This window comes from Medicago truncatula, chromosome 5 (genome assembly GCF_003473485.1).
Source record: "Medicago truncatula cultivar Jemalong A17 chromosome 5, MtrunA17r5.0-ANR, whole genome shotgun sequence".
In the NCBI taxonomy this organism is placed as follows: Eukaryota; Viridiplantae; Streptophyta; class Magnoliopsida; order Fabales; family Fabaceae; genus Medicago; species Medicago truncatula.
This window is the reverse complement of record NC_053046.1, coordinates 23,777,634-23,799,153: the sequence shown is the minus strand read 5'-3', so window position 1 is coordinate 23,799,153 and position 21,520 is coordinate 23,777,634. Positions and strand designations below refer to the sequence as shown.

Here is a 21,520-nt window from a genome sequence, read left to right as displayed (position 1 = left end):
TTCCATTTTATGAAATAAGTTGTTTGTATTGGTGAAGTTGTGCTAGATGTTCATGTGAAGGACCCAAAGTGAAATTTGATATACAAATTTGTTGACTGAGTAGTCTATGTGGTTGGATGAATTAAACATGTTGGAATTTCTGTTTTTATGTTGTAGTTGTGATAGTCGAGTCGTTTGGGAGAAATCGGGTGAAAATTCAATTGTTAACCGTTTTGGAAAAATGAGTGTTGTGTAAAGCTTTGGAAAATTAATTTGCGAATTTTGAAACTTGAATTTTTCTGTACATTAAGATAGGGCTAAGTGTCATGAACACGTAGGTGAAAACGGCATCGAAAACGGATTAACGGTTTGATTTTTATGCGCGAAAACGTGGAGGTTGAAAATCTGGGCTGTCTGTCAAACTGTGATCATGCCACGATTCGGGGCCATCGTACCACGATGTTGTCATTCTAAAAACCTCAAAAATGCAATTTTCTTTGATCCAATTGTTTCCAAACCTTTTCCTATGTATTGGGACTTTATCCTAATCATCTAGGGGTGTTTTTATGAAAGAATTAACCTTGTGCAAAGGGGTCTGGTGAATCTTTGTGTCGTTTTGTCTTGAGATTTATCAATGTTGGCCGGTGGCCACTTGATATGGTTTTTGGTCGAAAATGTTTCTTGAGCCAATTGTTGTGACCATTCTTATATGACTAAGTGAAGTTGTATGATTGAATGATTGTATTGGATATGATTGTTTATCATGAGGTGTGTATGATATCTTACTTAGAATGTAAGGAATGCTTGAATGGTGAAACTATATGAGATAGTTAATGTTGAATGACATTGTTGATTATTGATAATCATGATAATGTGTGATGATGAATACTACGATTTATTTGTGTATGGACATGTTTTCTTGAATGCAATGTTGTGGAGATAATCAATATAATTGGGTGTTCTCCTATATATTGAGGTGAAAATTGTGGATTGTTGTCGCATTATCGAGTCCTTGTACATGTCCATGCATCATAGTCGTGTTGAGATTTTATATGATGTTTTATTCATTATTGGGCTCCGGCCTAGCAGAGATCTTTTGAGATCTAGTTTGTGGACTTCGGTCTTGCAGAGATCATTTGTGATCTAGCTTTTGGGCTTCGGCCTTGCAGAGATCTTTTGAGATCTAGTTTGTGGACTTCGATCTTGCAGAGACCCTTGGTGGTCTGGATTCAGGTGACGACCTTGAGGTGATTTGGTACCACATGCATATATGTGTCAATAGGTGCATATCATGACATGAGTCTTATTGATATATGTGATTGGTGATTGTGCATGAATAATTGTGAATTGAGATTTGTTCATGACACATGTGATTGATGATTATTGATGTGAGATATTGGGGTTTGATGTAAGTATTGATATATGAATATTATTAATCAAGTGCATGATGTTTATATTGAAATATTCATGTTAACTGTTATTTGGATTATGATGATGTAATACTTACCCCTAAGTGGTTTTAACCGCGTACCTATCTGTATGGATGGGTAGACGATGTGCAGGGTTAGTTGCTCGGTGAGTTTTTGAGCATTGGTGGATATCGGGAGCTTTCTCCGATATCGGTGTTTAGAGTTTAGTCGGCTCTGATCTAGGCTTCGTTGTGTCGGTATAGATTATCTTTTACTTTGGATCTTGTTATGATTGGAGACTTACCCGTATGTTGGGATTTTTGAGATTCATCTATGTTGATATAATAATTGATTCATGACATGTATATTTCGAGTACTCTGGTTTATATTCCACTGTGACTGTTAAAGTTTATATACATGTTTATTGGTTTTAAATTTTGGATGATGATGTAGCCTCTATTTCTTGAATAAATGTATTATTCGCATGTTTAATTGCTTTAATAGAAATAGGAGTGTTACAAGTTGGTATCAGAGCCATGATCAGTCGTGTCTAAACTAATACTTGTTGTATTTCCCTGTTATGTGCGAATGGTAGCTTAATACTTGTTGTCTAGACATTTGCTTTGTTGTGATTGTTTTCTTATCGGTGAGTTGGTTGTTGATGAGATAAAACTGCAAGTGCACGGTCTTACCGAAGTAGTATAAAAGAGTATCGTTCCGACAGGGAGTAGTTCAATTCAATTAACTTTTTAGAGGTGATTAGAAGAGAGAAGAGAATTGTAAGTTGGGGGTTTTCAAGTGTTTGAAAGATAATAATAATAAAAAGAGCCTTGGGATCGTTGGTTTCCCATAAATGACAAGTCCTTCTCAAACCAAAACTATAAGCTTATAATGTTATGTTAGACCTAATTTCTCAAGACAGTTTCTCTTATGTTCCTCTAGCAACCAAGCCTATTTCGCTGACTTGATTACTATTAGATTTTGGTTCCTCTAACAACCAAGCCTATTTCGCTGACTTGATTGTTATTAGTTCCCTTGAAGATCGAAACTATATGTCTCAAAGATTGCAAAGCCTATTTCGCTGACTTTGCAGTCCTTGTCTGAATTCACTTGTTCGAATATCAAAGCTCCACTTTCGTTTTATGAATTGATATTTGGAATAATGGATAAACAATTATCAAACCCTCCACTTTCGTTTCCACAGTTTGATAATGGTTGATCCATGTTAAAGCGGCGAATTCAGATAAGAAATTAGGGTTACATAAGATTAAGGCTTAGAGCTTGATTTGATTAGGATTACGTCATTTAGACTTATCCAACAATCCCAAGACAAGAAGAAGTCTACTCACTCATGTTCATCGTAGACATGGGGGAGAAGAGAGAAAGCATAAAAGTAAATGACAAGAAAGTAAAGGAAAAGAAAAGAACTTTAATTAGAAAAACAATTGTCACTTATTGTATTCCAAGTAAAGATGAATATTTGTGATGGATGGCTACTCTATTTATAGCATTTGATCGACTTAAAATCTAAGCTATTACATTTGGGCTAAAAATAGAGTAGCTTAAAATCTAAGCAAAAGCAGCAAAAGACACTCTGGAGGGTGGCACGGCCGTGCCAAGGCTAGCACGGGCCGTGCCAAGCTTCTGCCTTGTGGGAGACATATTTTGTCTCTCAATCTTCATATTTTTGTGTCCAATCGGCTCCAAGTCCCTTTCTTTTGCTCCAAGACTCAATCCATCCAATATTCTTTCCTGAAATATAATAAAATGCAATTTAAAGTAAACTATCCTAAAAAGGAAATAATACTAATATAAAATTATATAAAATCTAAATAAAACTAAACTAAAAAGCATATTAAAATAGACAATAAATGACTCATCAGTTGTGTAGTGCTGAGATGGCAGGTGGTAGAGACGACGCGGCAATTGCGCAAGCTTTAGCGACTATGGCACAAGTGTTGGCCCAGTCGAATGAGAATGTAGTGGCTAATCGTAGGAATGAAGGTGAGGCCGAAGAGAGGAGGTTCGATAGGTTCTTGAGGAACAATCCACAAAGGGAGGTTCGATCCAGAGGGAGCACAGACTTGGGTGCAGGGTATGGAGCGGATTTTTCGAGCTACGGTGACGGGAGATGACCAGAAGGTCAGACTAGCGACTCATATGGTTGCTGAGGAAGTAGAACACTAGTGGACTAATGCCAAAGGAAGGCTTGAGATGGGAGGTGATGTGGTGACCTGGGCTAAGTTCAAGGTTGAATTCTTGAGGAAGTATTTCCCTGAAGACTTGAGGACCAAGAAGGAGATTGAGTTTCTGAATCTGAAACATGGGATCATGTCTGTAGCCGAGTATGCGGCGAAGTTTGAGGAGCTTTCGAGGTTTTGTCCCTACATCAATGCTGAGGATGCTATGGTTTCGAAGTATGTGAAGTTTGAGAGTGGGCTTAGGTCGTATATCTATCAATATATGTGTGTTCAGGAGATCAGAGACTTTGACACTTTGGTGCATAAGTGTCGTATGTTTGATGATGCTGGGAGAGCTAAGACTAATTACTACAAGGCTCAGAATGATAAAAGAGGTAGAGGGCATGGAGTTGGAAAGCCGTACAACAAGGACAAAGGAAAGAATAGAGAGTCTGGTGGCGGCTCTAAGCCGAATTTGTCAGATGTCAAGTGTTTCAAGTGTGGAAATATGGGTCATTATGCTAATGATTGTAAGAAGGACATCAGTTGTCACAAGTGTGGGAAAGCGGGTCACAAGGCTTATGAATGCAAGAGTGTTGAAAAGGAGATTACTTGATACAATTGTGGAGAGAAAGGTTATATTAGTACTAAGTGTACCAAGCCGAAGAAGGCGGCGGGAAAGGTGTATGCTTTGAATGCGGAGGAGGTGGAGCAACCGGATAATCTTATCTGAGGTATGTGTTTTATCAATAGTACTCCTTTGATTGCAATTATTGATACTGGTGCTACTCATTCTTTTATCTCGGTTAGTTGTGTTGAGCGTTTGAAATTGGTTGTAACTCCTTTGTTGCGGGGAATGGTTATTGACACCCCGGCTGGCGGTTCGGTGACTACTTCTTTTATGTGTGCTAAGTGTCCTGTTAATTTTGGTAATGTTGATTTTGAGTTGGATCTTGTTTGTCTTCCGTTGAAGCGTATGGATGTGATTTTTGGTATGGATTGGTTGTTAGCTTTTGGGGTTAGCATTAATTGTTTGACTAAGAGTGTAACTTTTTCTAAGCCGATAGAAGAGTTAGATAGGAAGTTCTTGACCGCGGAGCAAGTGAAGAGATCTTTAGATGGTGAAGCTTGTGTGTTCATGATGTTTGCTTCATTGAAGGATAGTGGTGAGAAAGGAGATAGTGATTTGCCAGTAGTGCAACAGTTTCCTGAAGTTTTTCCGAATGATATTACTGAGTTACCGCCGGAGAGGGAAGTTGAGTTTGCAGTTGATTTGGTACCAGGAACGAGTCCTATATCTATTGCGTCGTATCGGATGTCTGCATCAGAGTTGGGTGAATTGAAGAAATAGTTGGAAGAGTTGCTTGAGAAGCAGTTTATCAGGCCGAGTGTTTCTCCGTGGGGTGCTCCAGTATTGTTGGTTAAGAAGAAAGATGGAACCATGAGGTTGTGTGTGGATTATCGGCTGTTGAATAAAGTGACGATTAAGAATCGGTATCCACTTCCAAGGATTGATGATTTCATGGATCAGCTGGTTGGTGCGGAAGTGTTTAGTAAGATTGATTTGAGATCAGGATATCATCAGATTAGAGTGAAGGCTGTAACAGCCAGATTTTTAGCTAGATTTATTTTAATTACTTTTATTATGTGTTTGTGTGTGATTATTTGCGCTTGTGTGTATTTAATTGTCATTGGTTGCATTTTCATGGATTTCCGTATTAGAAGGGTATTTTGGTCATTTGGCGGGTAAGGGTAAAATGGTAATTTTGGTGAGAATTATTTTTAATATATTGTGAGAACCCTTATTTTACTAAGTTACTAGTGTAGTGATTAGTTTTTACCGTTTAATGATCGTTGGTTATATTTTACCGTTGTTAGTAATTACCGTTGAGTGTATAGAAACTTTTTAGAATTGTGTTAGAATGGGTTAAGCCCATTAGGGTCTAGAATTGAGCCCAATTGAGTGGGAACATACCTAAACCTAAACTTGGAGAGAAATTCATTCATTCATTTCATTTCACAAGTTAGAGAGAGGTAGAGAGAGAAAGTGAGTGAAAGGAAGAACAAGGGTTAGCAAAGGGGGAAAACTTGAAGATTGGAGAATTAGGAGCTAAAGTGAAGCTCAAGTTTGAATTGATCATAACCTAAGGTAAGGGGGTTAGTTATCATCATAATCATGTTCATTTTTTGCATTTTCTCATGTTGTATGAAATGGGTTGATTGGAATGAATTGATAATTGTTGTTAAAATTCGTGCTCTTGTTTTGGTGATAAGTTTGAGTATGTTAATTGAATGATAAATGAATTGTTGGTGATGAAATAACATGTTCATAATGTGTGAAAATGAGTAGTTGTGAAATTATGTTTAATTGATGAATTATGACATGTTGTTGTTGAATTGAGGTGGAAATCAAGTTTCAATTGATGTTGTTGTTGTTGATACATGTTGCTGTTTATGATTATAGCTTGGGTGTTGATATATCATGATTGTTGTTGAGAAATGGATTGTTGTTAGTGGTTTTGTGAAATTGGTGAATTACGACATGTTGTTGTTAAAATATGATGGAATGCATGATCATAAGTTGTGGTTGTGGTTAATTGTTAATGATGATCCCATTGCATGACTTGGGTATGAATTATGTTGAGATGTTGTTGTGAATTGTGTTGAATTGGAAGAAATGAATTGTTGTTGTTGTTGAAGACTTATTGTTTTGAGAAAATCATTTTAACAATTTCATAACTTGTACAAATGCCACGAAATTGATGAGATAAAACCGCAAGTGCACAGTCTTACCGAAGTAGTATAAAAGAGTATCGTTCCGACAGGGAGTAGTTCAATTTAATTAACCTTCAGAAATGATTAGAGAAGAGAAGAGAAAAGAATTGTAAGTTGGGGATTATCAAGCGTTTGAAAATTAATAATATAAAAAGAGCCTTGGGATCGTTGGTTTCATCTAAATAACAAGTACTTCTCAAACCAAAACTATAAGCTTATAATGTTATGTTAGACCTAATTTCTCAAGACAGTTTCTCTTATGTTCCTCTAGCAACCAAGCCTATTTCGCTGACTTTACAATCCTTGTCTAAATTCACTTGTTCGAATATCAAAGCTCCACTTTCGTTTTATGAATTGATATTTGGAATAATGGATAAACAATTATCAAACCCTCCACTTTCGTTTCCACAGTTTGATAATGGTTGATCCATGTTAAAGCGGTGAATTCAGATAAGAAATTAGGGTTACATAAGATTAAGGCTTAGAGCTTGGTTTGATTAGGATTATGTCATTTAGACTTATCCAACAATCCCAAGACAAGGAGAAGTCTACTCACTCATGTTCATCGTAGACATGGGGGAGAAGAGAGAAAGCATGAAAGTAAATGACAAGAAAATAAAGGAAAAGAAAAGAACTTTAATTGATGTGAGATATTGGGGTTTGATGTAAGTATTGATTTGAGAATATTATTATTGATCAAGTGCATGATCTTTAAATTGAAATATCCATGTTAACTGTTAGTAATTATGTTGATGTAATACTTACCCCTAGTGGATCTGTTATGGACCGCCTGCCTATCTGTATGGATGGGTAGACGTTGTGCAGGTTTAGTTGCTTGGTGAGTTCTTGTGTTGGTGGATAGTGGGAGCTTTCTCCGCTATCGGGTCTTAAAGTAGAGTTGGCTCTGATTTAGGGTTTTGTTGTTAGCTCTAGATCTTGTTGGATTATTTTTATACTTGGAGATTTTGTCCACGTGTTGGACTTGGAGATTTATGCTTATGCACTTTTGAGATCACATGACATGTATGTTTGATGTATGAGATTTGTATCCGCTGCAACTGATGAGGTTTTATATACATGCATGTTGACCGTTGATTTGTTTTTGATTTTCTTTGATTTGGTGAAAGTAGCGACTATCTCTTGAATATATGAATTATTCACATGTTTAATTGCTTTAATAGAAATAGGGCGTTACAAAGGCGGAAGATATATCCAAAATTGTGTTCCGTACGAGGTATGGACACTATGAGTATTCTGTAATGCCATTTGGAGTATCTAACGCGCCAAGTGTCTTTATGAAGTACATGAATAGAATATTTCATCCTTATATGGACCGTTTTGTGGTGGTGTTTATAGATGATATTTTGGTGTATTCGAAATCTGAGGAAGAGCATGCTGAGCATTTGAGGATTGTGTTGCAAGTCTTGAAAGAGAACCAGTTATGAGCTAAGTTATCTAAGTGTGAGTTTTGGTTGAAGGAAGTGAGTTTCCATGGTCATGTGATTTCTAAGGGTGGTATTTCTATGGATCCGTCTAAGGTTGATGCAGTGTTGCAGTGGGAATCTCCAAAGTCTGTTTTTGATATTAGAAGCTTTCTTGGATTGGCAGGTTACTATCGGAGGTTCATTGAGGGATTCTCTAAGTTGGCGTTGCCATTGACGCAGTTGACTCGGAAGGGACAAGCTTATGTTTGGGATGCTAAGTGCGAGAAGAATTTCCAAGAGTTGAAGAAGAGGTTGACTTCAGCTCTAGTGTTGATTTTGCCGAATCCGAAAGAATCGTTTGTTGTGTATTGTGATGCTTCAAAGATGGGTCTTGGTGGTGTGCTTATGCAGAATCGTTAGGTTGTGGCTTATGCTTCAAGGCAGTTGAAAGTGCATGAGAAGAATTATCCGACTCATGATTTGGAATTGGCGGCCGTTGTGTATGCATGAAGATTTGGAGGCATTATCTGTATGGTTCTAAGTTTTAGGTGTTTAGTGACCACAAGAGTTTGAAGTATTTGTTTGATCAGAAAGAGTTGAATATGAGGCAGAGAAGATGGTTGGAATATCTTAAGGACTTTGATTTTCAGTTGATTTATCACCCCGGGAAGGCTAATGTTGTTGTTGATGCTTTGAGTAGAAAGACTTTGCATATGTCTGCTTTGATGGTTAAGGAGTTGGAATTGATTGAGCAGTTTCGAGACTTGAGTTTGGTTAGTGAGTTGACATCGGATGGTGTGAGGTTAGGAATGTTGAAATTGACAAGCAATATTTTGGAAGAGATTAAGAATGGTCATAAGGAAGATTTGGAACTTGTGGATCGAGTAGTGTTGGTTAATCAAGGTAGAGGTGGAGACTTCAGATTGGATGAGAACGGTGTTTTGATGTTTCGTGATCGAGTTTGGGTGCCGGATGTTCTTGAGCTTAAGAGACAGATTTTGGACGAAGGTCACAGGAGTAGTCTGAGTATTCATCCAGGAGCAAATAAGATGTATCAAGATTTGAAGAGGTTGTTTTGGTGGCCTGGAATGAAGAAGGAGATCGCAGAATTTGTATATGCTTGTTTGGTTTGTTAGAAGTCGAAGATTGAACATCAGAAACCGTCGGGTTTGATGCAACCGTTGTTTGTGCTAGAGTGGAAGTGGGATAGCATTTATATGGACTTTGTTGGAGCGTTGCGTAAGACTAGTAAGAGTTTTGATTCGATTTGGGTGATTGTTGATCGGTTGACTAGTATGTTTGTGGCAAAGTTGGCTGAGATCTACATTGAGCAGATTGTGAGGTTGCATGGTATTCCGTCTAGTATTGTGTCGGATCGGGATCTAAGGTTTACTTCTAATTTCTGGGAGAGTTTGCAAGCTGCTTTGGGAACTAAGTTGAGATTGGGTTCTACTTACCATCCTCAGACGGATGGGCAGACGGAGAGAACTATTCAGAGTTTGGAAGATTTGTCGAGAGCTTGTGTTTTGGAGCAAGGTGTCAGTTGGGACGAATGTTTGTCGTTGATTGAGTTTACTTACAACAACAGTTTTCATTCTAGTATCGGAATGGCACCGTTTGAGGCTTTGTATGGTCGGAGGTGTAGGACACTGTTGTGTTGGTTTGAATCTGGAGAAAGTGTTGTGTTAGGACCGGAAGTTGTGCAAGAGACTACGGAAAAGGTTAAGATGATCCAAGAGAAGATGAAAGCGTCTCAGAGTAGACAGAAGAGTTATCATGATAAGTGTAACGCCCTCTCTGAATTATTTAATTATTTAATTGAGTCTAGAAGTTATTAAGATGAGTTTACATTATATTTGTATGATATATGTGTGATTTAATAGGTTTATATGATTGAGGTGATTTTATGTGATTTTATGAGGAGTTGTGACTTATTTTATTGTTTAATAAAATAAGATTTGAAAATAAAATAATTATTGAGTTGAGGGGTTGTTTTGAGATTTTAGAGAGTTTTGGGGGAGAAAGAGAAATAAGATAAGATAGATGGAGGAGATATAAATAGGAAAGACCTAGTTAGAAAAACATAACGTACGTACGATCAGTTTTAGAGAAAAGGGAGAAAAAGCCAATAGAAGGGAGAAAGACCTAGAGTGCTGCGATTTTCACATTCTAAGGTAAGGGTGAGACTAACTTTGCAATTCTATTAAGTCTGTGATTCAATGGTTAGATTTAACATGATGTAGTTAGAGGAATTGAAAACTAGGTCAAAATTGTAGAATTATTGATTAAACGGTGGAAACTTGTTAGATTAATGTAGAAACTGTTCCTAGACCTTAGATAATATGCAGGATGAATTCTGGAATCAATGTTAGGCTTAAAACCATGAGAAGTTGAATTTTCGTGAAAACTGCACTTCTTCCCGAGCCAACATTCATCGCTCGCCCTCGCGAACGATGATCCTCGCCTCGCGAGCAACTTTCCCTCGCCTCGCGAGTTGCACCTTGCAGCTCGCCATAGCGAACAGATGAACTCGCCATAGCGAGCATGACCAGAGAGCTATCCAGATTTCGTAAATTTGACTTTTGAGTTGATCCTTAGATGTTTTTGAGTGCATGAACATGTCTAATAATGATTAGGAAAGATTGGAGAATGAGATTGAACCTGGAAATATTTTAGAATGAATTTTTGTGAGTTGCACCTGTTAGCCATGGCGAGCAGAGGCTGTAACGCCCACTTTTATTTAATTAATTATTTAATTGAGTCTAGACGAGTTATATTATATTTATATAATATGTGTGTGAATTATGATGATTTATGACGATTTAGATGATTTGGATGATTTTAGATGAGTTATGTGTTTTGATGATTTTTATGAGGTTATGAGACTTATTTTATTGTTTAATAAAATAAGATTTGAAAATAAAATAAGTTATTTAGTTAAGGGTTGTTTTGAGATTTTAGAGAGTTTTGGGGGAGAAAGTGAGATAAGATAAGATATTATGAAGAGATATAAAAAGAAAACCTAGTCTTAGAAAAATTAGTACGTACGACTGTTTTTGGAGAAAAGGGAGAAAAAGCCATAGAAGGGAGAAGACCAAGAGAGAGCTGCGATTTTCATCTAATAAGGTAAGGGTGAGACTAATGATTCAGTAGTATTAATCCTTATGATTCTGATTAAAATTAACAAGTTAGGATTGAATTAGAAAGTTTATGAAATTAGGGTTAATAGGTGATTTTGATGATCCAATGATGTTAGGTTGTTAGATTGATGTAAAAACCGTCCTTTGACCTTAGAATATGATTAAGATGAATTCTGGAATCGAAATTAGGCTTTAAACCATGAGATCAGATGAATTTTTGTAAAAAACTGTGTACTTGTCGAAAAAGTACGGTAAAGAGAATTAGGGTTTTCTCAGTATACTAGGGTTTTAGACTGATTATTAGATACCTGAGAGTGTTCTCAAGAGTGGTATTTATAGCCTTCTATGGGCATGGGTTTCGGTTGCTTAGTCTCCAAGTAATAGGGGTATTTATGTATTTAGGGCCGGTTTCTAGAAGATTCTAGAGATTATTGAGGCGGCGCCATGGATAATGCGCGCCCAGGGCCCTTGGGCTTCTTTTAAAGGTATTAAGGCCTTCTTGAAGGGTCTAAAAGCCCTTTTGGAGGTCTTTCAAGTCCTTAGGAATATTATGACGGTCCACAGCCCCCAAGCACAAGTCTTGGTACAAGGTGTGGTGCTTTTCAAGCTTAAGAATTCTTTAGAATATTTTTAGGCAAGTTCTGAAGGTTCAGGAGGGGGCGCCTAAACCCAATAACCCTTTTGGAAAACCTTATAGGTCCTTACGAAGGGCATTTAAGACCTTTCCGAGGGTTTCTAAGCTTTGAAGAATATTATGACGGTCCACAGCCCCCAAGCACAAGTCTTGGTACAAGGCTTGGTGTTTTAAATCTTATGAGATCTTTGGCGTTTGATTTTAAACGAAATGCAGATGTCTTCATAACATTACTGTCTTCATGACTTGTGAGCTTTTATCAGGTCGCCGAGTTCAGAGCCTATAAAAGGTTGACCCAGTTTAGGCGTCCTCTCGATAATCTTCTTTTTACCGGGTCGCCAAGTGCATGCTCTCTCGGATTTTTTACCGGGTTGATGAGATAAAACCGCAAGTGCACGGTCTTACCGAAGTAGTATAAAAGAGTATCGTTCCGACAGGGAGTAGTTCAATTTAATTAACCTTTAGAGATGATTAGAAGAGAGAAGAGAATTGTAAGTTGGGGGTTTTCAAGCGTTTGAAAGATAATAATGATAAAAAGAGCCTTGGGATCGTTGGTTTCCTCTAAATGACAAGTCCTTCTCAAACCAAAACTATAAGCTTATAATGTTATGTTAGACCTAATTTCTCAAGACAGTTTCTCTTATGTTCCTCTAGCAACCAAGCCTATTTCGCTGACTTGATTACTATTAGATTTTGGTTCCTCTAACAACCAAGCCTATTTCGCTGACTTGATTGTTATTAGTTCCCTTGAAGATCGAAACTATATGTCTCAAAGATTGCAAAACCTATTTCGCTGACTTTGCAGTTCTTGTCTGAATTCACTTGTTCGAATATCAAAGCTCCACTTTCGTTTTATGAATTGATATTTGGAATAATGGATAAACAATTATCAAACCCTCCACTTTCGTTTCCACAGTTTGATAATGGTTGATCCATGTTAAAGCGGCGAATTCAGATAAGAAATTAGGGTTACATAAGATTAAGGCTTAGAGCTTGATTTGATTAGGATTACGTCATTTAGACTTATCCAACAATCCCAAGACAAGGAGAAGTCTACTCACTCATGTTCATCGTAGACATGGGGGAGAAGAGAGAAAGCATAAAAGTAAATGACAAGAAAGTAAAGGAAAAGAAAAGAACTTTAATTAGAAAAACAATTGTCACTTATTGTATTCCAAGTAAAGATGAATATTTGTGATGGATGGCTACTCTATTTATAGCATTTGATCGACTTAGAATCTAAGCTATTACATTTGGGCTAAAAATAGAGTAGCTTAAAATCTAAGCAAAAGCAGCAAAAGACACTTTGGAGGGTGGCACGGCCGTGCCAAGCTTCTGACTTGTGGGAGACATATTTTGTCTCTCAATCTTCATATTTTTGTGTCCAATCGGCTCCAAGTCCCTTTCTTTTGCTCCAAGACTCAATCCATCCAATATTCTTTCCTGAAATATAATAAAATGCAATTTAAAGTAAACTATCCTAAAAAGGAAATAATACTAATATAAAATTATATAAAATCTAAATAAAACTAAACTAAAAAGCATATTAAAATAGACAATAAATGACTCATCAAACTCCCCCACACTTGAATCTTTGCTTGTCCTCAAGCAAAAGGCATAAACATAGTAGCACCAACAGTTATATCAAATGACAATTCAATTAAAGCACATGTCTCCTCAAGGGCTTAAATCCCAAATGTACACTAATCACAAACTCAAGCATTTCTTGTAATTTTTATTCAACCCAACGATCAAGTTTCAAGTGAGTGTGTGTGTGAAGTCCAACCCTTTTCTTGCTCCTGTATAAGATAGGCATTATGAGGAAACATGGTCTAATCCTAGCACTAAACCAACCAAGAAAGATTCCTTCTATAATTCATATAAGAGAGATGGGAGTATTTGAGAATCTTTGTTCTTTGCCATTTGCACATTTAAGTTCTTTATTTAAGGAACAACATCTTCACGTAGGAGGTCGGAGGGCCTACCCCCTTCCCCAATCTAGATTCAATGGTATCCCTTAAAACATCATCTTCACGTAGGAAGTCGGAGGGCCTACCCCCTTCCCCAATCTAGATTCAATGATGCTTTTTAAAGTTTTTCTTTAAGATAACAATCATCTTCACGTAGGAGGTCGGAGGGCCTACCTCCTTCCCCAATCTAGATTCAATGATGAGATCTTGGAATTTATTTGGCTTTTTGGCTTTTTATGAACTCCCTTATACTAACTTATACTACTGGCACTTTGAGAATCTTTAAAGGTTAATGCACCACTAAGATTAAAACGCGTTTCCTTAAAATACCTATTCATACATTTACTGAAGGGAAGCAACTTTGTGTTTTTCTCATTGGAGAATTTTATTCACTTTAAAACAAGATGTGGGTATATCAAGAAGACTTAAAACACAAGAGTTTGCTTTCATGTACAAGAATCAACAAAATAAGAGGAGACAATGAAAAAATTTGTGTCATGATATTTTCAATAAAAATTAGCTACTTAACCATGCCTTTTACAATAATACAAAATAAAAGAATAAAGTTCAAGGGAGTTTGGAAACACTACGACTAAAGACACTTTATTAGGCTCCCCCCACACTTACGAGAAGCATTGTCCTCAATGATTCAAGATAAAAGAAAAATAAAAGAGAAGGAGAGGTAGAAGAGTGAGATAGAGATTGAAGAGATAAGGTGAAAAAGAGGAAGAGGAAAGCTCACATTTTTATTGAGGTCCATAGGGAGGGCCTTGGAGGTTGAAGTGTTGCATCATGTTCCGAAGCATTTGGTTATTTTCTTCGGATATGCGGTTGCCCCTTAGGATATCATTTCTTAGCCCGGATAATTCAACACCTTGCCTTTGTTGCTCGGTGCTTATCCTTTGTACCTCGGTTTGCATCCATGCCCATCTTTCATTGTTGTCGTTATGGTCATGGGGCTCCTCTTCATGGTGCATGTGTGCACCTTCTTCGTCACCTTGATTATGCTCTTCGTGTACCTGTAATCCATTACCAACATACAACAAATTTTCCTCCACCTCGGGGTTAGTCCGAGATGGGTTAGGAAGTAGAAATAAAAGTGGTATGCGAAGTTGAAGTGCGTAAGTCATGGGTGGGTGAATCTTAATGAAGTTCATAGCAACAAGGGTTTCAATATTAAGCCTATTGTTGCCCTCAATTGGATTTATCCCATCTTCCTCACCCACTCCAAACTTCCTAGCGATGAAAGTAATGATACCACCGACTACTATCTCAGCTCTAATATCAGGTCTAGCTCCTATGGAGGAAAGGTAGTCAAGTAGGTAGAAACAAGTATTAACGGGATTGTTACTAAGCATTGCCCAAAGCATTAAAAGGTCATCCGTCCTAGTTGTTCCTACCTCTTTTCTACCCCAAATGGTACAAGCCATGACTCTCTGGAGGTATCTAAGCACTGGGTTGTGAATGTTACTAGCCTTATTGTTGCGGGGATTATATTGCCTTAACCCGGTAATGCGTCTCCAAAAGAGAGCGGGGTCATAACTTTCCGACTTTAAATTTGGATTCCAAGAGTCATGGATGAACCCCGCATTTGCAAAGTCCATCTCTAAACAGAAATTTTCAAGAGACATCTCATAATCCATATTCAAAAGTCGGAAAGAGACTCTATGATCGGGGTTGTCAAAATTCACCTTATCCTTCGTAAATTCAATAGAACTTAAGAATTCATAAGTGAAATTTTCGAAACCTTTCATAGGTCTAAGCATATCAACCCATCCTAAATTTCCTAGTAAGCTAAACACATTATCCCTTAGTCCTAGCACACTCAAAGTATAAGGATCTGGATATCGACAAGGATGCAAAGGTTTAGAGAGAAGAATTTTATACCTGTCCCTTTGCTTGGTGTCCTTGAAGATTATGCCATGATTCTTGGCTTGCGTTTTCTTCTTTGATTGTGGTCCTCCAAAAGAGCTTGCTCCACCTTTCCTAGATGCCATTATCCTTAACCTTCGTGGACCTTTTGTGTTTTGGGTGAAGGTTGGGTTATGGGGGATGTTTTGGGTAGAAAAGGTTGGTTGGGTGATGGGGTTGGGGTTTGAGTAAGTGTTAGGAGTTGGGTTGGGTGTATTGGTGAAGAATTTGTGGGTTTCGTAGTTGGTTGAATGGGGGCTACGAATTTGATGTTTTGTGGTTGGGATGGAAGAAAGTTGTTTTTGATGGAAGGGTTATGATTGAAATGTGGATTGTGGTTGATGGGGTGAAGAAATTTTAAGAATTGGTGAGGTATGGAGTTTGTAAGGTTTTGTGGTTATGGAGGTTTTAGATAAAAATGGGAGGATGAGGGATGTGAGTGGTTGAGAATGGGGGATGAAGAAGATGAAAAGTTAGATAAAACTGAACCTAGGATCGGGCACGGCCGTGCCAAACTTAGCACGGGCCGTGCCAACTTTCTGGATTGTGGGTCAGTTTTTTGGGTAGCAAGGTATGGCACGGCCGTGCCAGTGTGAGCACGGGCCGTGCCAAGGTTCTGGACATGGGGCCTCAAAATTTTCTCGTTTTCTTGAATCACCTTCGGACAATTACCTACAAAAGAACTAAAAAAACAACAAAAACAAAACAAAAGCAGTTAAATGCGTGGGTTGCCTCCCACGAAGCGCTTCTTTATAGTCATTAGCTTGACGTTTATAAGAAAGTGTCCTTAGAATGGATCAAAGAGGTCATATTGTGTAGATGGCGCTAATAAGCGTTCTTTCACTTTATGACCTTTAATCATATTACAAGAATAGAGGGCGGGACCTTTCATATAATTCTCCAACTCAAATCCTATCAACTCATCACTCACTTGAAAAACAATCCTATCGTTTTGAACATCTACTATAGCACCCGCAGTGGCGAGAAAGGGTCATCCTAAGATTATAGGGCACGCATTGTCCTCATCTATGTCAAGCACCATGAAATCAGTTGGGATTTCTATCCCTTCTATTTTAACGGGGATGTCCTCGACATATCCAACAGGTTGGATATCAGAACGATCGGCTAACTTCAATGTTGTTTCGGTAGGCTTTAGCTTGCCCAACCCCAGCCTTGTAAAGAGGGGTAAGGGCAACAGACTAACACTAGCTCCTAAGTCACACAAGGCACGGTTTAAGGTTTCATTCCCTATCATACAAGGGATGGCAAAACTTCCTGGATCTCTAAGCTTAGTAGGTGGCTTCTTGATGATTGCACTATTGTCCCTTGTCAAAGCTATTGTTTCATTATGATCTATAGCCTTTTTCTTTGAAAAAATTTCTTTTAAAAACTTGGCGTATAGAGGCATACGGGACAAAGCTTCAGCATAGGGGATCTTAATGCAAATCTTTCAAATTATGTTAAAGAATTTAGTGAGTTGAGCCTCCGAGTTGAGCTTAGTAAGCCTTAATGGTGTAAGGGCTTTGTTCTTATCAAGCGGTTTCTCACCTTTTATCACACCATTCTTACCTAGACACCTAACACTCTCCCTCTTGACATTTTTGGCTTTAGTAACAGTCTCTTCTATCTTACTACCCCCTAAAAAAATAGCGTTGACATGGGCTTTGGGATTTGTTTCAGGTTGACCAGGAAAGACTCCTGGTGTTTGAGAAGAGGTGGCCACTTGTTGGGCCACTTGGGAGATTTGGGTCTCAAGCATTTTGGTGTGTGTGGCGATGGAATCAACTTTGGTATTGAGTTTGGAGAGAGAGTCGTTCAGAAATCCTGTTTGGTTTTTCAATTCTTGAAGATTTTTATTTTGATTAGCAATGCAATTTTCCAATAAAATCTCCAAACTTGATTTCTGAGCCAGGTGGTGCTGCTTGTCCATAGGAACCTTGAGGACTTTTGTAAAAGTTTTGATTTGGCCTCATTCCTTGGTTGTATTGAGCGTAATTCAGTTGCTCAATATTGGCAGCACTACCTAACTGACAATCAACACCTATATGACCGGTTATACCACAGATTTCACAAGGAGGGGATGCAGAAGAAGGTGCGATAGCATTAACATTAAGTTTTTCAAATTTTTGGGTTAATGCCTCGACCTTAGCAGCAAGGTGGTTATATTCAGAGACTTCGTATATACCTGCCTCTTTCTTAGAGGGAATAGGAGTGGTGACGGCTCTCTCGTTGGTCCATTGGTAGTGATTCTGAGCCATGTCATCAATCAAAGCATAAGCCTCCGTGTAGTTTTTGTTCATTAGAGCTCCACCTGCAGCTGCATCAACAGACATCTTAGTGGTATATGACAAGCCATTATAAAACGTGTGGACTATAAGCCACTTCTCTTGGCCATGGTGGGGACAAAGTCTAAGCATTTCCTTGAAACGCTCCCACGCCTCATAGAGAGACTCCCCATCTTTTTGATTGAAACGCGTGAGTTGGTCTCTAAGCTTAGCGGTTTTAGATGGGGGGAAAAATCGGGCGAGGAATGCTCGCCTCATATCGTCCCATGAAGTAATGGAACCGACTTCTAGGGAATGGAACCAAGCGCTAGCTCTATCCCTTAAGGAAAAGGGAAAGAGATGAAGTCTTACGGCTTCTTGGTTCTCTTTTATGGTGCCACTGAGTCTAAGGAAGGAAGAAATATGGAGATTTGGATCCTCAGTGGGTGATCCAGAAAACTGATTTTGTTGCACTAAATTGAGTAGTGCAGGCTTGATTTCGAAGTTATTACCCGCAACCGTTGGGTACACGATAATAGCTTGTGGCTCTTCCGTTGAAGGAGTAGCATACTCTTTGAGAGTGCGTTCAGCCATAGCAGTATTATTTTGTGCCTCTCTCTTTTTCTTATGCGAAAACCTTTCGATCTCAGGAATAAATTCTCCGAGACTTTTACTTCTTCGCATAAGAAACCGAGAACCCAAGAAGTTAGTGGTAAAACAAAAGAAAGAAGTAGAAGAAAAGAGGAAGAGAAGAGAGTTCTAATCACAAGGAAAGAGTTAATCAAATTAGTTTACTCCCCGGCAGCGGCGCCAAAAACTTGATGAGATAAAACCGCAAGTGCACGGTCTTACCGAAGTAGTATAAAAGAGTATCGTTCCGACAGGGAGTAGTTCAATTCAATTAACTTTTTAGAGGTGATTAGAAGAGAGAAGAGAATTGTAAGTTGGGGGTTTTCAAGCGTTTGAAGGATAATAATAATAAAAAGAGCCTTGGGATCGTTGGTTTCCCCTAAATGACAAGTCCTTCTCAAACCAAAACTATAAGCTTATAATGTTATGTTAGACCTAATTTCTCAAGACAGTTTCTCTTATGTTCCTCTAGCAACCAAGCCTATTTCGCTGACTTGATTACTATTAGATTTTGGTTCCTCTAACAACCAAGCCTATTTCGCTGACTTGATTGTTATTAGTTCCCTTGAAGATCGAAACTATATGTCTCAAAGATTGCAAAGCCTATTTCGCTGACTTTGCAGTCCTTGTCTGAATTCACTTGTTCGAATATCAAAGCTCCACTTTCGTTTTATGAATTGATATTTGGAATAATGGATAAACAATTATCAAACCCTCCACTTTCGTTTCCACAGTTTGATAATGGTTGATCCATGTTGAAGCGGCGAATTCAGATAAGAAATTAGGGTTACATAAGATTAAGGCTTAGAGCTTGGTTTGATTAGGATTATGTCATTTAGACTTATCCAACAATCCCAAGACAAGGAGAAGTCTACTCACTCATGTTCATCGTAGACATGGGGGAGAAGAGAGAAAGCATAAAAGTAAATGACAAGAAAGTAAAGAAAAAGAAAAGAACTTTAATTAGAAAAGCAATTGTCACTTATTGTATTCCAAGTAAAGATGAATATTTGTGATGGATGGCTACTCTATTTATAGCATTTGATCTACTTAAAATCTAAGCTATTACATTTGGGCTAAAAATAGAGTAGCTTAAAATCTAAGCAAAAGCAGCAAAAGACACTCTGGAGGGTGGCACGGCCGTGCCAAGGCTAGCACGGGCCGTGCCAAGCTTCTGACTTGTGGGAGACATATTTTGTCTCTCAATCTTCATATTTTTGTGTGCAATCGGCTCCAAGTCCCTTTCTTTTGCTCCAAGACTCAATCCATCCAATATTCTTTCCTGAAATATAATAAAATGCAATTTAAAGTAAACTATCCTAAAAAGGAAATAATACTAATATAAAATTATATAAAATCTAAATAAAACTAAACTAAAAAGCATATTAAAATAGACAATAAATGACTCATCACGGGTCACCAAGTGCAGAGCCTTTAATAAGGTTGATGGCGCTCTCTCGGATTTTTTACCGGGTCACCAAGTGCAGAGCCTTTAATAAGGTTGATGGCGCTCTCTCGGATTTTTTACCGGGTCACCAAGTACAGAGCCTTTAATAAGGTTGATGGCGCTCTCTCGGTAGTCTTCTTTTTATCGGGCCGCCGAGTTCATAGCCTATAAAAGGTTGACCCAGTTTGGGCGGTCTCTCGATAATCTTCTTTTTATCGGGCCGCCGAGTTCAGAGCCTATAAAAGGTTGACCCAGTTTGGGCGGTCTCTCGATAATCTTCTTATTAAAAACCGGCAAAACAAATCTCAAAGGTCGAAAAAGTTATTTTAGAATATAATTCCGCGTTTCATCTTTATCTTTTCCATGGCGAGACGGTTGCTTCCATGCTCGTTTAATTATGGCGTGTTGATTGGCGAGTTCTATCCTTTCATTCATCTAGCCCCTGGGCGGGCTTGTTAGTATCCCAACCTTGTTTTATCTGAAATATAACAATTCTTCTAAACTTCCAAAGTAATTAGTATCATAAATATACCCAACATAAATAGATGTAAAACATAAAACGGTGGTATACAAGAGACAAATAGAAACCGCCACCGCTGCTTGGTAAGTATGAGAGATAATAGATATTCTTTCCTCACGTTGTTGGCGGTTGAGAAAACAACCAAGCATTTCTCTTCATTCACTGATAACCAGGACGTCCAAGTAGTTAAAGAGTGTTTAAATAATTTTGTTAGTTGTTTTATGACGCTATTCAATAAGTATGATTACAACTATCCTAGTTCTTCTCTTATTAAATGAACTACGTCTTCTGCTTGAATATCCAACTATATTATTCTATTTCGTCTCGTGTTAAAAAGGGGCTACTTCTTCTACCTATGTTTCTTATTTTCTTCCGTTCGCTTCTCTCTCATGTCAACTTGAGACTTTAACTCATCTAATTAAATTGGAATTAACTCGTCCATTATCTTATTTTTACTTCTCTTATACCCACTCACCCATTTAGAATAAGGGTCATGTTAACTTGTGCCCTAAAGACACATGTGTATAGCAAAGTTTATTCAAGAGCTGGATTAATACCTCCAAGAGTGTATCACTATCTCATCGAAAATCTTTAAAACGACCTTGCAGCAGCAACAAAGCTTAGTTTGTAGAGTTTTACATACTTTGAATAAATGATATAACATCGAATAAATAGTATGTCAGTTCCACCAATGACAATTTTGGAAAAATCGAACCTGATATTACTCATAACATATCCTCTACAAAACTACAACAAAGTAGTGTTTTTCATTGCCCTAACCACCACTACAATTATGCTTGCTGGAATTTTCTGTCACAGACAGTAAAACAATAGATTTTGGTATATAATGGTTTTCTCGTATAATAGCCTTATCATTTGTGGAAGAGAAAACAGAATGTAAAGCACTTTGCAACTTATACCGATACTTGATAAGCAGAATTATATATATATATAAAAGAATAACGATATTAGAAGATCACATGATATCCATTGAAATCATGCACTTAATAAAAATCAATTCAACATGATATCCATTGAAATCAAGCACTTAATAAAAATCAATTCATTTAATAGGTTGGAGATTTAAAAGAGACTTATAATCACATCAGTTATGGTATCACGTGATTGCGAATACTCAATAAAATACATATTCATTATTTTTGTCACCGATTCAAGAAAGTTTTTGACTCCCTTGTGAATGATTGAGTCACCGATTTGTGATCACCGATTTAAGAAA

General features: G+C 37.8%; 1 non-coding gene across 1 annotated transcript; it reads left to right on the top strand.

Annotated features, from left to right (window-relative positions):
- The first annotated feature begins 17,810 nt into the window (after positions 1 to 17,810).
- LOC120580758 (small nucleolar RNA R71) lies at positions 17,811 to 17,917 on the top strand. The gene has a single exon (XR_005646516.1). It is a non-coding gene; the product is annotated as a small nucleolar RNA R71 (small nucleolar RNA).
- Positions 17,918 to 21,520: the final 3,603 nt, after the last annotated feature.